This window comes from Narcine bancroftii, chromosome 6 (assembly GCF_036971445.1).
Source record: "Narcine bancroftii isolate sNarBan1 chromosome 6, sNarBan1.hap1, whole genome shotgun sequence".
NCBI lineage: Eukaryota > Metazoa > Chordata > Chondrichthyes > Torpediniformes > Narcinidae > Narcine > Narcine bancroftii.
The window spans coordinates 14,877,472-14,896,142 of NC_091474.1; the positions used below are offsets into that span (position 1 = coordinate 14,877,472).

The 18,671-nt window shown below is 40.6% G+C and overlaps 1 protein-coding gene across 33 annotated transcripts in view; it reads left to right on the forward strand.

Annotated features, from left to right (window-relative positions):
- Positions 1–18,671, forward strand: part of LOC138735739 (disks large-associated protein 4-like) — a 482,104-nt gene that overhangs the window by 410,047 nt on the left and 53,386 nt on the right. The window lies entirely within an intron of this gene.

The window sequence follows — 18,671 nt, forward strand, 5'->3', positions numbered from 1 at the left end:
TCTTCCAGGCTTTACAATTTTTTTTTGGCTGCTTGGTTGTCTCTTTTGTGTGTAATATATTCCATCATTGATGCTTCTCCCCAGGAACCAACACTCCACAAGGCTTTGACTGGAATAGACCATATGTATAATCTCATTGGTGCTATGGAAACAGCATTTTCTGCAAACAGATTTTGCATGTTTTCACTCACCAGAGAAGAGGCACAAATGAGATTTACAGACATGATAGGCGATGGTTGAAACTAATTAAATCTGCACAACAATGAAGCAAATAATTTTACAATTTTAAAATGCTTCAGCTGTGAAAGTTGACCTATTGCATCGTACTTTCACTCCATGAGTCATTTGAAACAAAGCTCAAATTTTTATTCCAGGACTGATTAGTTATTTGTTCTTTTAATTGCATGGATCACAGGAGCATTTCAACAAGGTCAAAATGAATATTTCTTGGGGGGGGGTGGGGGCGGGGAAATTCCTTGTACTTCAGCCAATGCCATAAAGAGAATATTCTGTTGGATCAACAAAGTTGTTATTGGATGCATGTTAATATTTAAATCTAAATTCATTCTTTATCTGTTCCTTGTCTGTGAGTTCCAGTCACTCCCTGCTGGTGTTCAGTCTGATTGGGACCATTGCCAGATTATGTGTTCTGTAAAGCAGAATAAGGAGACCAAGGCTGTTGCCAACTCAGGGTTTGAACAGCACTAAAATTGGCAATGATTAAGAAAGAATTCAGGGAAAGCAATGGGGTACCAGGTATCAGACCAGACAACCGAGCAACCACCTGAACTGAGAGACATTTATTTGGTGAGGTATTTTGTTTTTGTGGTAAATATTTCCTACCAAACAAAATAAGGACAGAGGTATGTGATAAACAGATTGAATTCTATTCTCTATTGAATCTAAAAGTGATCAAAAGAATGAATTGAGTTTTGCGCTTACACAGTGTATTAGATTAATGACGTGAGATCTTTATTTGCATACTGAAACATGCAAAATTGTCTTCTGAGGTAGTCTCTATAAGAGAATGTGATATTACATTACATTGAAATGTAATATTGTGATATACATTCTCATGGAATGTGCAATGAAAGCTTGTAGGTTATTTGTACAAAGCATCTTCGTGCTTCAATTAAAAAGTGATTTTGGGAGAAAATCTGGATATTAAGAACGAGGCCGCCATGTCAAACAATTACTTAATGCCAGCATGTATAAAAGTTCATGCACTTCACACCAGTGTATCGCTGTTAAATACGTCTCAATACAAAAGCATGGCAGCTAACTTCACGGAATAATGGGTAATAGAAGTGATCATGAACTTACAAACATGAATGAATTTTGCTGATATATATGGAGGAACACAAAAAATGTTAGATAGATGCTATCTTCAAAAAATAGCTTCTTATTGACATCTTTTACATTCATAATACTAAATATTCCAATGACACCACAGTTGTCGGCAGAATCACAAATGGCAAAGAGAAAGCGTACAGGCACTTGTTGAATGGTGAAACGACAACAACCCTGCGCTCAACATTAGCAAAATCAGGGAGATGATTGTGGACTTCAGAAGGAAGTCAAAGGAACACAACTCAGTCCTCATCAAGGGCTCAGCAGTGGAGAGGGTCAAAAACTTCAAATACCTGGGTGTCAACCTCTCCGAGGATCTGTCCTGGAGCCTACATTTTGATGCAATCACAAAGAAGGCTCGCTGGCTTTGTAAGATGTCAGAGGAGATTCAGTATGTCACCAAAAACTCTCAAACTTCTACAGGTGTACTGTGCAAAGCATTCTGGCTGGTTGCATCACTGCCTGATATGGAGGCACCAACTCTCAGAACAAGAATAAAGTTGAGAAGATTGTTAACTTCCCCTGCGATTATCACAGGCACCAGACTTCACTCCATCGAGGGCATTGACAGAAGGCAGAGTCTTAAAAAAGCAACCTCTATCCTCAAAGACTTCCACCACCCAGGTCACACCCTCTTCACTCTGCTACCATCGGGAAAAAGTACAGGAGCCTAAAGATGGCAGTGGGGAAGATTCCTGAATAATCAATGAACCAAAGACCCTGCCTTACTTTTCGTGCTACTATTTTTATTTATTTTTATTATTTATAGTTTTGTTGTAAGATGGTTATAATATGAATGTTTGCACAATGATGCTGTTGCAAAACTCCAAATTTCATGATCTGTTCATGACAATAAATTCTGATTCTGATTCCTTTGTTTTTTTTTATAGTCGGCACAGTGAAATCAGTGCCTCCATAGATGGATGTTGGCCAAACAAATTTTAAAATCGCCCCACCCTAGGGCTTGTCACAGTATCAAGTGACTAACAGATCAGCAGTGGAGGGCCTGCCCATGCATCATTTCTGGGTTCATGCTGGAGTGAAAATGGAATCTGCCACTGTTCTGCCTGCTGTCATAACACAGATAAAGCCTTTCTTAATCTGCACGGAGAGTTTCAGAAATTGGTGGTGGAGCTGCTAAGAGGTTGGAGTCATTTGTGGAAATGTAAGATTGGCCCTTTATTAAAAATGAACAAAGAGAAGCTGCGTCTCTGACAGCATCCATGGAGATGAGTGTTCAGGACCCATTCGGGTCAGGACCCTTTGCAAACCTGAAGTGGGAAGAGGAAGTAACAAGTATAAAAGGAGCTAGGTGCTAGGGAGGGACCAAGAAGGGAGAGGATACTGGATGAAAGGTGGTGGGAGAGGTGGATAGACGGCTATAGAGGAGACCACTGAGGGAGAGGACTGTTGAGAAAAGTAGATAGGGACAGGTGGAAATGGCAGCAATTTGCAACTCAGTAAAAATAATTTATACATGCTAATAATAATCCTATATTATTGTGGCTCCTGTTGTGAATCCACTACTGCCCTTTTTCAATTATCAACAAGCACCAGGGCGTGGATGGGGTAGCATTTGGCACTGATGGCCTTGAGGTGGAGCAGGATGGGTTACTTGGCTTCCTCTTAAATCTAGACCAGTGGTTTTCCAAACTTTTTCTTTCATACCACCGAAGTAATCCTCATGCCGTTGGTGCTCTGTGATCAAGGTTTTTTAAAAAAACGCGCGCACACAATGCTGGAGAAGCTCAGCAGGTCAAACAGTGTGCTTTATGTTGCAAAGGTAAAATTATGCAGAGAGGCTGACTACCTCATCATCTACCCTGCTCTCCGACAGTTAACGATCACTGGCCTGGACCCATTCACACTGATCCCTCTGTCCACCGACCTCCATGATCTCTGTGATGAGTTGTTGTGTGATAAACAGGTTTGACAGGTCCAAAAAGCAATGTGTCTCGGCACAGTTTGAATGTGATATGTCTTTTACAATTTTTACACAAATAAAGGAAAAATTCTGTTTTTAAAAAAAAAAAATGATTTGTCTCCTTACCTCTGGAGTGGTCATTTACATTACACATCCTAGGCACTTTTACACTGCCTACCTGTGTTGTGGAGTTTGTCAGAGGGTGAATAGCGTATTCATTAGCCCAGTTTCTTACAGAGTGCCTGCGGACAATTCTTTAAAAAAGTGTAGGGGTCTTGGTGGAAAGATTACGGGATGGAATTTAGCAAATAGATTCTGTCAGGTTATTTTTACACTGCCAACAGAGCAGAAATTTGCACAAATATTCTGCTTCTCAGCAGCGTGTAAAAGTGCCTTTTATTTGCCCATGAGGGAAATTCACCAAAAGCAATCACAATCAGTCACAGACTCTCACAAAATACAGAAAGCAATCACATTGAATGCAACTAAACAGGCTTTAACCATAATCAGCGCTAGATAGAAATATACAACAGAGGAAAATGCAACAAAAGACCCCATCACCCCTGGACCCTGTGCAGGTACGGAACCAACATTAAATAAGGAAAAAGAAGCATGGTACGTTGATGATTAATCAGTGTGCACCACAAAGCTTCACACCTGTTACTGACGTACATTTTGATATTAATTCTCCAGTGTCAGCTCTGGCTTGTGACCTAGGATGGAGCACGCGTTCTTTCCATAGGGAAGAGACCTAGCAGCTCCATGTGTTGGGCTTTTTACCCTGCTGCTGGTCAGTGGGACCAACCCAGGGGATAAATAGAGCCAGTAGTGACCTGTATGATCTTTTGGAAAGACCATTTGCAAGGTGAGTACTCAGCACGGGTGGTCTTGGCCTTGATTGACTGATGTGTTGGCATCCGGCCAGGTTCCCGCTGGAGAGGTCAGATGATCCTTCACAATCCATACTGCATACATCTCTCCAAGGTACACTGGACATGCAGAGCGGGGAGACTGATTATGTGAGGAAGAGATGGAGTCGGTGTGTGAGCAAGTGAGTGGAACAATACCTGACATTGATGGCTCAAGCCAAAAAGTAGATCAGGGCCCTTCTTTTGAGGAAGACACAATTCCCTAGACATCATTATGTGGGTTGGACCCTAAACCATAGCAGATTCAATCACACAAAATGCACGAAAAGGAGAAACTAATCAAGCAATCCTTTACCTTTCTAGCGACTCTGTGTGTGTGTGTGTGTGTGTGTGTGTGTGCGCGCACATTCATTTCAACAGATGTAATTAAGTCAATACAATCAGGATTCACTCTGAGTTTTCATTATTAGTAAATGAGATGTACATTTGAACAGGAAACAGTAAATGATAGCTATTTGAATAAGGAGTGAAAGGGAACATCTGTCTTTGGAACAATTCCACATAATTATCCAATGCTTTCAGAAGAGAGAGGATTAGATTAGACAAATCAACAGAAAGGCTGGAGCTGGGAAGGAAAAAAATTGTGAGTCTGGGAACCCTGACTAATGCTGCTTAAAACTGTTTTGCCTGTGAAATTGACAAACAAAACTCTTTAGCACATTCCTTCACTTGAAATCATAACCCTTGGACTCATGGACCATCACTGGTTCCCAGTTAAGCAGTTTTTAAATTCCTATTATTGTTTCCAAATGTCAGCCTGGCCTCACCCTCTGCTCCATTTCTATACGCTATAACCTCGACAGATAGTTGTACTCCTTCAATTCAGTTATCTTGAGCCTTGAATTTAATCACTCCATTGTTGGTTATCGTGCTTCAATTATAAAGACCCTAAAGTCTGAACTGCCCTCTTGATCAAATTCTTATGCTTCCTCCTTCATCGCAATCTCCACAACATCTAACTCATTTGGTCTTCTGCCTTTTCTCTCCCTCTGTGGCTTGCCATGTATTTTTGTTCGCTCATGCTCTTGTACAGCAACTCCAGACACTTTGGCAAATTGCCCACTTCGACCACTTATTTGGCTTTGCCTTTCTTATGTATTGCATAATGTAGTGGTTAGTGCAATGCTGTTACAGCGCCAGTGACCCAGGTTCGAATCAGGTGCTGACGGTGAGAAGTTCTCCCCATGTTTCTTCCGGGTGCTCCAATTTCCTCCCACCCTTCAAAAAAAAACCATAGGTCGATTGGGGTATTTTTGTGGCACAGACTCATGGGCTGGAAAGGTCTATTACCATGATGTATGTGTAAAATTTTTTTTAATTAAATTGTAAAATGCAATAAAGATAATTCTGGAAATGGCGGGCTTCCGTAAAATATACAATCGGTGTGATTTGGAATTTAATTCTGGATATTTTTCAGTGAACTACAAAAGTCTGCGGACCCTATGAGTGGACTAAAAACAAAGAAGTACTGGGGGAGCTCGGCAGGTCGGTCTCCCAGTGTCCGTAGGAGATAAGGACTTTTCGAGCCCGAGCCCTTCAGACCTTGAAGAAGGACCCAGGCCTAATTTGCTGATTTTATATATAATCATCTCCTATGGACGCTGCTGAGTTCCTCCAACATTTTTGTCTTTTTACTGGATTTCTTTTCACATCAATTTTTTTCTTTTAATACACGAATATCATGGAGCAAGTTAGGGTAATGTTCCAACATAAACTATTACACTGAGGAAATACACCACTGATGTCAAATTTTCAGTTCCCAGTGTAAATGGCATCAGTTAATGATACTATTTTAGTTCCAATTACTTCCTATGTATCACAATAGTCTCTATGTACCTCCCAATATAATTTTACAAGGAAAATCCATGGGAATACAGAATGTGAACTCGCACCTATTGGTATAAAGGACAATTTGAAGATTGCACAATGAGTATTAGTGAACCATTTAATCATAAGATTGAAATGATCATTTCCACATTCAGTTTTCTAACACTTAATGCGATTATGCATGTGAATACTGAATATGCACTCAACTTTGATCAGTTCGCAGTAGGAACCACGATCTCCATTTGCAGAAGCCTCAAGACGAAGTGATGCAGCTTTAACCTCTCCCAACTGGGCCGTGTCAGAGTTTTCACCCAATCCTGCTTTGATTCCAGGGGAAGAAAAACACCAAATGTTGAAAACATCCACCAGGTCAAGCACTATCTATGAAAAGAGAAACTGAGTTAATGTTTCAAGTTAAACAATCTTCATCAGAACTGGGACCTAGTTGGCTGACATTTCAGCACATTCCTGAGGGACTGTGCGCAGTAAGCAATATAATTTCTCTGATGAGATGAAATCCCCATTTCCTCTGGCAGAGCTGTAAAGAAATCCCTTGGCATGTTTTTGAAGAATAGCACAGCTCTAATGAAAATTAGGAATTTTTAAATGGACATCTCCAAAGCAACCAATGGGTAAAATTTGACAAAAGCCTGATACCCCAAAATTCCCTGAATTCATTCCTATTTTCAGAGAATAGAAAAATAGAAAATATAACACTGCTAATCAAAAAAAAGGGGAGAGGGAGGAGAGTGTGAGAGAGATAAAGGGAAAGAGAGAGAGACTAGCACAGCTAGTTAAATTGCAGTCTCACAGCTCCCATAACTTGGATTGATTCCTGATCACTAGTGTCGCCTATGTGGAGTTTGCATTGTCCGACCTGTGACTGCGTAGGTTTCATCTGGGCACTCTGGTTTACCATGTCCCAAAGTTGTGTGGGTTTTTGCTCACTGCCCTAACTTCCCCCCTGTTGTGCAGCTGAGAGGTTGCAACTGGGAGAGTTGATTGGAATAGGGGAGAATTAAATGGGATGGGCATAGTATTATTGTAAAATGCATTGATAGTTGGGGTGGATTCTTGCGCTGGTCAGTCTGTTTCTGCACTGTAGGACTCTGTGTGATAATTAGGAAGCAAGAAACCAGTTATAAAATTAAAAAAGGCTGGGAATTCTCTGGGGGAGGAACATAGTAAATATTTCAGAGCAGTTATCAGATGACAGCAATTTCTCCTCTTATTTCAGTTTTTCAGCGAAAGCAATTTTTCATTTGGATTGTTCATGGCTAGTTAGTCTAACCATAGTGACAACATAATACCAGAACTGATCATTAAAAATTACTGAGAAAATCATAATGTTGTGTGAAGGTTAGCTTGTGTTTGGCAAACCGAGTAAGTCTTTTAAGAGAGTGAGCAGCAAATTGGACAAGGTACAATGGTTGCTTTTAAGAGGCTTTTGGATAGACATATGAAAGGGACGGAAGATGCTATCAGGTGCAAGCAGTAGATTTTTAGTTTGATCTGGGTGGGCATCATGTCTGGCACAAACAGCCTGTCCGGTCCTGTACTGTACTAGATCCTGTAGCTCAATATTGAGTAAAAGACAGACTATACAGGGAATAAATATCCCTGTTATTGTAGAGTACACAGGGAGCAGTGCTAAGACTCAGCTACTCACAACTTATTTGAAGGACGTGAATGAGAGAACAAAGTCTAACATGTCAAAGTGAATGTCACAAAAGTAAAACAGTTTGGAAATTTATTTAATGGCATTAGGACAGCATGTAATGTTGGCCTAACACTGATTATAGATATCCCACAAAGATCAAAATCTTCACTGCAAGTTCTACTGAACTGTATTGTCAGATTTCTACAAATATCACTGCATTGTTTTTATTACAAAGCTGCTGTTCCATGTTCTAGCAGCTGGTGACTCTTGACCTCATAGATGTGATGCTGCCTCAAGCTTGTAAAGGGGCATTCCAGATTACAACAGCATTCTTCCAACTGTAGGGCAATTTAGCAGAGGGGGATGGAAGAATACCGACAGAGGAGGCATCTTATTAACACAAGGAGTTAAGGAGAACCTCTGGCTGGAACCTGCAAGGAAAGGCTGTGTATGACTGGGAACACTACAACACAAGCAAATTATTTTGGCCAATCTGCCAGCTCCATTTGGCTATGAGCAGCAAGTTGTGAGATTTGGCAGAGGATATCAGCAGCCTGGAATGATCTTGATGCTGGAAAGCAGGGTGTGACTGTGACTCTTGACCTCCATGGGTAAAGCAGTCCAGACACGTGTGTAAGCCTGATTTGAAATCAAAGAGCTCCCCAAGGACCTAGAATGTTTGCCCTTTAAATTGCACAGTTTCAAGGAAAAGTGATTACTGAACATGATTGTTCTGTGATTAAGTAAGACCCCTTGTTTATCAGATCAGTGAGTTTTAAAATCACACTGTTGATGAACTTTGCATTATCTCATGACTGATCTTATAAAATTTTGGTTGAAAATAGTGTCAGGCCAAACAAAATCTTTTTGAAAAGTCAAGAATCAAATTTCGCAGTGAGGCCCAAGAAATCTAGAAAAGGGTGGCACGATTACCATAGCAGTTAGCACACCGCTGTTACAGTGCCAGTGATCGGGGTTTGAATCTGGCACTGTCTGTAAGGAGTTTGTGTAGTATATTCTCCGTGACTATGTGGGTTTCCTCTCGGTGCTCTGGTTTCCTCCCATGCTTCAAAATATATGGGTTAATTGTGTGCAATTGGACAGCAGGGGCTCATGGGCAGGAATGACCTGTATCTCTTTAAAAAAAAGATTTACTCCTGGTTTAACTGATTTTCAAATGCACCATTTGGTTTTGTGATTGTGCAAAGAAATATGTATCTTGGGCAAAGAGTCCGTAAAAGAATAAAAGCAACTCAAGCTCGCGGGCAGGATGAAATACAAAGTAGAATATGTTTACTAATGCATTACTAATGAACAAACAATCGGATTTCGTTTTAAAATATTGATAACAAATATTGATAAAATAAAACAGAGAACTCTGGCTGATGAAATGCAGATGGTAGACAGGCAGGCACAGCAAGCAATTAGCAAACAAAATGGTACGTTGGCGTTCACCGCATAAAAAGATTGGAGTACAACAGTGAAAAAATCTCCCTGAGATTATACAGAGTTTTATGAGACCTTATTTGGAGAAATGTGTGGAGTTATGGTCTTTGTACTGAAGAAAGGATATACAGTACTTGCCTTGGAGCCAGTACATCGTGGACTAATTATAATTATTCCTAGGATGAAGCAGTTGTCTTTTAAAGAAGATAAGATTTTTGGAGCTTAGAAAAAAAGTGCGAGATTCAAGGTTCTTGTAAGGATTGAAGGGATATGTAATTAGGAGCCGTTTTCATTTTTTTGGGTAGTCTCGTACTTGAGGGCATTTTCTTCGAAGTAGTGTTGAAAATTTACACCTCACTTAAATGTCAAAAAAAACACTAGAACTTTATACTGTTTGTTGGAGCCAGATTTTCTATGTTACAGCAATGCCTGCACTTAGTAAAAACAGATGGATATGAGTAATCTTGGATAAATGAAAGTCCTTCTTAGATAAATTTGGTTCATGCTAATTTAATAAATTAGAATGAGCATGGCCTTCCAAAGTGCCGTACAGTAAAACCGCTGGTAGATGCAGTATAAGTGTATTTTCCGGTTGCTGAGGCTTTTACAATGCCTAACTAATACACCTGTTGCATTAAGAATAAGCAGTTTAAAGGGCAAAAGACAAAAATACAACACTGTACTTACACTGAGCAAACTTCACTTACATGAATATATAAACCTCAAACATTTTACTTTATTTTCAATTACTTTCTTTGAAAACATTTAACTGTTCCTGCTTCTGTAGGTTCCTTCCCATCCACAGAGCTGGCTGAAGGATGAACAACCCCACTCCTTCCACAAGTTTACAGATAAAGCCTCTGACCGGGGCGACTCTTACTAAACAGGAATAATGAGACAGTTTGAGAGTCACCCCAATGACGAGCAGCACCAACCGGCTCTTCATCCTGGCCGACGCCATTGCTGTTTCACACAAGTTTATTCAAACAGCTGTAACAAGCAAAGCACAACCAAGGCTCTCTGCTGGCCAAATATTTGCTCCCATCTTCACCAAAGGTTTATATGTTATTTCAGAGAACAGTTACTTTTACATTTTAAACTTGCATATTTTAACCTATTTATTCTTGTTTATTTTAATTTTATAATGTATTTTCCTTGATTTTTTTTTCTCCCAGTTGCTTGAATTCCAGATACCAGGGGTTTTACTGCACATTAAATGGAAAAGGAAAAATAGTTGATTTCAAGCATATGGTTGCAGGAGGTCAGGATTGTTGTTGTCTGGACTGGAACACAGAGAGGCATCATTACTATGTACGATGGAAATATGGACAATAATTATTTTTCTTTGGGCCTTAACTCTCCAATATTGAAGAGAGTTGCTACTAATTTCAAGCAGAAGAGATGGATAGCAAGGTGAATGTTCACATACATTAGTGATTTTCAACTTTGAATATTAACTGTGCAATAATTATTTCCACAATCAGATGCCCTTCAGTGTTTTTCTCAATGTTTATTTTGTACTTGGAACAGCTGTGCTGTCACACCTGCATAATGTACTTACTCAACAAAGAAAGTACTGCAACAGACCATGGGACACATTTGTCTACTGGGTTCCTGCATTCAGACAATTTAAGTATTTGCTGAATGATTAAACACCCTACATGTGGGACTGGGTGGAGAGGGGGGTTCACTGCTAGGCAGTGGTAGCAATGAGGTCCACGTGGGCATCAGAATGCCCAATCATCAAACAAATGAAGAGCATGTATGCATGTGCGAAATAATTTGTCCCATTAAGGTGTCAAAAAGTGGCCAAATTCATAGCTTAGAAATTAGACCCATTTGCGCATGTTTTTTTTTTGAGGTGTAAAATGTATAAGCTTTAGTCCAATTGAGCTAATTTCCAGTTGGGAAATTGATCTTGGCAATTCTGAGCACAATTCACTTTAGCAGGGATGTCATTACCTGAGCAGTAGTCATACACATGATGCTATGAAGTACATGCCGTAAGCCTCTGATGCGGTCCCCATGATTCCACAAAGTAACAGTACAATCAGTTGCAATGTCGGTAGTCAATTGTTGTGTTTTAGTGCACCAAAATGGAGGGAATTTTTAAGTGGTAAATTTTGCCAATTTATTGACACTTGTTGGACCCCAATTTGGCAATAAGGCACAAATTTAGTTTCGGGGTTGAAAAATAAAAGGGGTGAATGCCAATTTCTACAAAAATAACACTGTGCATGCTATTTTCATTACAAACCATCTGAAATAGTAATAAAGACAAAATACATTATTTCACTGCCACATATTTTATGAGGTTAAGGTCCTAATAACATAAACATGAAAGAGAAAATAAAGCTGGTGATACCAAGTAGTTTTCGGCGGGATATTCAGATGAAAGGGTTTACATAATTGACACTGGTATCCACTGAGTCGTGTTTGTCGATTAAGTGGCAAATGGGAAGAGGAGGCTCTGAGAATGTTCCGCTTTGCAGTGAATATAGACCACAGCACAAGATCAGCAAGGACAAGGCTGAAAGCCGTCCAATCATCATTAGCCAGGAGAGCTTAATGGATGGCCCAGCTTGGTTTCCTCCTGAGAACTCTTCCGACACAGAAACTAGTCTTGAGCCAATGTGATTAATTCCATATGATATCAAGAAATAGCAAAGAAGACTGAATACAGCTCAGGCTATGGAATGAAATAACATTCCAGCTCTACCATTGATGCCTCGTGCTCCAGAATGACCAGTTATCTGGAGCAAATGGCGCAGGACCTGTTCCTAAAATGACTCACCATCAACAAGGTACAGACCAAAGGTCTGATGGCGAGGGTTAAGAGATTTGTTCTGGGAGCACTCTTATTTGATTAACAAGATGCACATGAAAAGCATTTTCATGGTCCATGTGTCTTTTTCAACCTTTTTATTGATTTTAATATAAAACATACAGTAGACAATGCACAAAGAATAAGGATACATGATTGAGAAGTATACAACAATCAGTAAATAACAAATAATAATCACAGTGTCTTCATTCCCCCAAACTCAATCAAAGAAAAAAAATTCACTTGAAAACAAAGGAGAAACTTAATGGTATAAGGAAGGGACAATAAATCTGAAAAAAAGTTAGAAATTATATCATATGAAAATATTGTATGAACGGGCACTAGGTTGCTTCAAATTTAACAGCAGAATCAAATGTAGTACTTCTAATTTTCTCTAAATTCAAACAGGCCATGGTTTGAGAAAACCGTTAAACTATTGTAGGTGGAGTGAGGTCCAATTTTATAAGAATTCCTCTCCTAGCCTGCAGGCTGGCCGCACTTTAATTTAACTGCCGGATTTCTCGATTCCCAGGAAAATAATGAGAAGGCTGGATCAAAGGGGAAAGCATAATTAAATGAACAAGCTGGTGGCATGGTTGGCTTAGTGGTTAGCAGAACACCTTTACAGCGATTGGGACAGGGGTTTGAATCCCGCGCTGTTTGTGCGTTCCCCCCGTGTCTGATTGGGTTTTCCCCGGGGCTCCAGTTTCCTCCCTCTGTTAGAAATGTACTGGGGTTGTAGGTTAATTGGGTGGCACAGGCTCGTGGGCCTGTTACCGTGCTGTATGTCTAAACTTTTTTTAATGTAAAAATCTGCCTCCTGAGAACAAATTGGCTGCAAGCATCCAGTCAAATTAAATGTGGTGGAGAATTTGAATGCAAATGGTTTCGAGATTTTACCTTTTTGTAAAAATTATAGCTGTTACATCAGTCACATTGGTGGCAAATTAATTTCATAAATAGTCAATGTTCAAGTCAAGTTTATTGTTATCTGGTTGCGCAAACACAACCCGATGAAACTGTTGTCTGGTCGGTGCAAAGTACGCAGACATACAACCAGACATAACACACATACAGACAAGCAATACATATGCAGGATTCAGGCCCAAAATATTGGTTGTCCTTTACTTTTTGTAGATGCTGCAAGGCCTGCTAAGTTTATCCAACACTTCTGTGTGTTCTAATATATTGCCTGTAATGTCTATTATCCAATTTTTACTGACCTGAAATGTCTCTCGGAAGTAAATCACGAAATTCTGTAAACACCGTGGATGAAGTAAGAAACACACAATGCTGGAGAAGTTCAGCAGGTCGAACAGAGTCCTTTATGTAGCAAAGGTAAAGATACATAACTGCCCTTCATTTAACTGATGTTTCGGGCTTAAGCCCTTCACTTGATGTATCTCAGTTGTAGCTTCGCTTCAAAATCTTTGACCACCATTCCTTCTCTTCCCACCACCTTTTAATTCAAGTGTTGTACTCCTCCTCCTGCCCCTCCTTCTTCCCTTCTCCTCCCAACTCTTTAGTCAGATACCTGCCTGCTTCTTCCTCATGCCTGGATGAAGGCTTCAGGCTGAAAAGTTGGTTTGCCTCCTATGGATGCTGTGCCAGCTGCTGAGTTTCTCCAGCACTTTTGTGTATTTACTGCAGTCACAATGTCTGCAAGCATTCTTGTTTCGCCCCATCTTATCTCTGTTCTTTGTCACGTGGACTTGTCATTGAGGTTTCCTTTACATTTTCAGATATCAGATTTATTGTCAGAGAACATACAAGCCTGAGGCAGAATTACCACATATTGATAGTGCAAAAAAAACTGTACACAATGTACACAGGTAAACAAATAAAGAAATCTAAACAAACTGTGCAATAGATTATTCCCATTATAAAATAATGCTTTGCAAACAATACCCTACTTTCCAAAACACTAGAACGCTTTGCAAGAGTTAAAAGCCTGTCTTTTAAGCGGCTTTTAGTCATGATAAACACTCATGTACAATTTTTATATTGATTTCTCTTTTTGTTGAGTTACTTAGGACATTGTTCCATGTTAATTGCATAATATAAACTCATAATGTGTGTCATTTTGTTATCTGTGTGTGGTACAGGTTGGCGGCTGAGGCCTTACTCATGAATGATGTTGATTGTTTGATTTTCTTGGGAAAACAAAATCCTAGAAGAAAGTATATCAAGCAGCATCTATGGAAGGCAAAGGATAGTTGATGCGTGATCTTTTGCCTTCCATGGATGTTGTCGGACCTGTTGTGTTCCTTGTGCATTTTAGAATCAGAATTAGAATTTATTGTCGTGAACATATCATGAAATTCATATTATAACCATCTTACAACATTACTATAAATAAAAACAGTCGTGTATGAAAAGTGGGGCAGTGTCTTTGGCTCATTGATTATTCAGGAATCTGATGGCAGTGGGGAAGGAGCTGTCCTTGTGCCACCGGGTGCTCTTATATAGGCTCCTATACCTTTTTACTGATGGTAGCAGAATGAAGAAGGCTTAGCCTGGGTGGTGGGGATCTTTAAGGATAGACGCTGCTTTTTTTAAGACACCGCCTCATGTTGATGTCCTTGAAGGAATTAAGTCTGGTACCTGTGATGTCACAGGCTGACTTAACAACCCTCTGGAGTTTATTCTTGTCCTGAGAGTTGGCACCTCCATATCAGCTAGTGATGCAGCCAGTCAGGATGGTCTCCACAGTACACCTGTAGACCTTTTTGAGAGTTTCGGTGGCATACTGAATCTCCTCAGACACCTCACAAAGATTAGCTGCTCGTGAGCCTTAATGATTATGTCAACATGGAGGCTCCAGGACAGATCCTCGGAGATGTTGACACCCAGGAATTTGAAATTCTTGAACTGCTCCACTCCTGAGTCCTCGATGAGGACTGGGCTGTGTTCCCTTGACTTCCTCCTGAAGTCCACAATCATCTCCTTGGTTTTGCTAACATTGAGCACAAGGTTGTTGCCGTTACACCATTCAATCTACCTCCCTCCTGTAAACTTCCTCATTGCCATTTGTGATTCTGCCTACAACTGTGGGATCATCGGAGTTATTAGTATGAATGTGGGCTAAGCACAGCCTTGGGGTGCATCTGTGTTGATAATCAGTGAGGAGGAAACGTTTCCAATTCGTACTGACTGTGCCCTTCCGATGAGAAAGTCAAGGATCCAATTGCAGAGTGTGTTTTTCCAGTTTTCCATTTCTGCACTCTCTCTTGTTAACCTCTGCTTGGTTTTCCTTGTGTATTTTAAACAATGTCTTTGAGAATTCATTGTTAAATGTGTATTTTTTTTCAAAGTGGGAGTATCTCTGAACATCAGTGCTTTTTCTATGGGTATTCTCTTTCAGACCCTTTTTTTTAATGTACTGACTCAGCTGGTGTTGAAATGTAATCAATGGTATCTCAGACTGTGCACTTCACTCAGAACTCTTGATTTGCATTCTAAACCTTGTAACGAGGTTTCTCAAACTCCACAAGGTGAATCCTATTCACCCACGATTGGTTTCAAAGTTGCCTGACCATATTGGTTCTTTATTCTGCAAAGCCAGGGTTATAAATATCTTCTCCTGAAGATTCCAATGTAATGAAAGCTTCTTTGCTCGGACACCAGGCTTTCGTGCTGTTTCAAACCTCAGCTCAAGGTTTTTTGTTTTTATTCAATTGTTCCACCTCTCTTTTACTTTACCATATTTAGGAAGTTCTATTAAGCTCCGGTTAGAGCAAACTTAGAGTGTTTGTTCAGTTCTGGTTGCCTCATTATAGGAAGGAGGTGAAAGCTTCAGGGAGGGTGCAGAGGAAAGTTGCCAGGATGCTGCCTGGATTTGAGAACGTCTTGTGACAAAAGTCTGTGTGAGCTGGAATCTTTCTCGTTGGAGCAACAGGATGATGAGAGACGACTGAATAGAGGTATATAAGGTTATAAGATGCATTGATCAAATGGACAGATGGCATCTTTACACCAGCTGATAATGGACAATACCAAAGGATGAATACCAGCTGAATTGAGGCACGGTTAAGTAGCTGGGTGGCACGGTTAGTGTAATGCTGTTATAGCGCCAGTGACTCAAGTTTGAATACAGCGCTGTCTGTAAGGAGTTTGTCCGTTCTCCTCAGGTCTGCGTGGGCTTCTTCCTGACTCTCTGGTTTCCTTCCATCTTTCAAAACGTACAAAATTTAAATTGAAGATTTAAAGTCGGAGGTTGGTTTTTTGCACAGAGAAGGCCGGATCACTGCTGGGGCTGGTGATAGAGGCTGATACAATAGTGACATTTAAAAGACCTCCCAGATTGGCACATGGATGAAAGAAGAATAGGGGGGGGGGGGGGGGGTGGTTCAGGTGATTGCAGAATAGGTTTATATAGGTTGGCACAATGTTATGTAACAAAGGGCATGGAAATCAGGAGCACATGAACCAGTCCTCATCAAGGGGTCAAATTCCTGGGCAACATGGTTAGCACAGCACTTAGCACAACTCAGTTACAGCGCTATTGATTGTGATCAGGGTTTGAATCCCGTGCTATCCGTCAGGAGTTGTATGTTCTCCCTGTGTCTGTGTAGGTTTCCTCCAACCATTTAAAACGAACCAGGGTTGTAGGTCATTTGGGTGTAATTGGGCGGCACAGGTTCATGGGCCAAAAAGTATGTCTACCTTCAAAAAACTTTAATTTTTAAAAATTTAACGTTTAAAAAAAAATTTTAAACAACTCTGAGAATCTGTCCTGGAGACTCCATATCGATGAAATTATAAAGAAGCCTCGCCAGCGGCTATACTTTGTGAGGAGTTTGAGGAGATTCGGTATGTCACCAAAGACTCTCGAAAACTTCGTCAGGTGTACCATGAAGAGCATCCTGGCTGGTTGCATCACGATCTAGTACGGAGGCGCCAATGCTCGTGACGAGAAAAAAATAACTCCAGAGGGTTGCTAACTTGTGACATCGTGGGCACCAGATTCAAATAATTGAAGATACGTACTAGAAGTGTCTTGAGAAAGCAGCTTCTATCCTCAAGGACCCCACCATCCAGGCCATGCCTTCTTCATTCTGCTACCATTGGGGAACAACAAGTACAGGAGCCTGAAGATGAAGACTCATTGGCACAAGGACAGTTTCTTCCCCTCTGCTACTAGATTCCTGAATGAACAATGAACCACAGACACTGCCTTCCTATGACTTTTTCTTGCAATAATTTTTTTTTTTCAAGTGGCTTATATAAATGTTTTCACTGTGATGCTACAACAAATTTCTTGACATGCCTTTGGTGCTCTGTTTCTTCCATTGCATATAGTTATTGTTGACTACTGTATATATGGAGCTGGCCAGTCTCTGATGACCTATCAGAATAGGACATACGTGGTAAATGGGAGAGCATTGAGGAATACAGAAGAGCAGAAAGATTTAGGAGTAACGGTACATCGTTCCCTGAAGGTAGAAACTCACGTGAATAGGGTGGTGAAGAAGGCTTTTAGTATGCTGGCCTTTATCAATCATTGCATGGAATCTAGGAGTTGGGAGGTGATGTTGAGATTGTATAAGACGTTGGTGCGGCCTCATTTGGAGTTCTGTGTGCAGTTCTGGTCGCCTAATTATAGGAAGGATGTAAACAGAGTGGAGAGAGTGCAGAGAAGGTTTACCAGAATGTTGCCTGGGTTTAAGCATCTGGAGTATGGGGAGAGATTGGACAGATTGGGTCTTTATTCTTTGGAGCGTAGAAGGTTGAGAGGGGATTTGATAGAAGTATTTAAGATTATGAAAGGGATAGACAGAATGGATGTGGATAGACTATTTCCGTTAAGAGGAGGAAAGATTAAAACAAGAGGACATGAGTTAAGAATTAAGGGGCAGAGGTTTAGAGGTAACATGAGGGGGAACTTCTTTACTCAGAGAGTGGTAGCCGTGTGGAATGATCTTCCGGGAGAAATAGTGGCGGCGGAGTCAATTGTATTATTTAAGAAAAGGTTGGACAGGTATATGGATGAGAAGAAGATGGAGGGTTATGGGCATTGCGCAGGGAGGTGGGACTAGAAAGGGGTGTTTGGTTCGGTGCGGACTAGAAGGGCCTAATGGCCTGTTTCCATGCTGTAATTGTTATGTTATGTTATACGCAATGGTGCGTATCCCTCGTGGTGCTGGACCATAAAGGTCGAGCCACCTCTCCCTTCCCTCCATTCCATCCAGGCCAGCAAGATTCTTCTGTATATTAAAGCCTATCGTTCCCCAGTCTTGTCTCTGTGGTTACTGGTAGTGCCTATCAGTGTCCATGACGATAAAATCTGATTCAGATCAAGATAAAATGTTATCGTGGAAGAGAGGCCCTTGCTTTTTGCTCATACCTTAAAGAAAGGCTCAAGCCCAAATGTCAGTAATATATCTTTACTTCCTCTGGATGCTGTGAGACCTGCTGAGTTCCTCCTGTATTTTCACACCAATCCCAGCATCTGCAGACTTTTGTGTTTGACATGTCTTGTTTTGAAGTTGTTTTTAGGGTGGGTGTTCCTTTAGAGAGTTTCCATAAATGTTTGCCTTGGTCGTGTTTCTACTCTCACACCCAAATCTGTACCCACATACGTTTGAACCGCAGTAGTGAATGTAAATCGATGCCTGGAGGAGCTGCCAACAGACGCTGTGCCTATTGCCTGCTGACTGTGCTTTTTTTTAATTGTACTAACTGGGGCACCATGTGGAAATGCTACTCCAA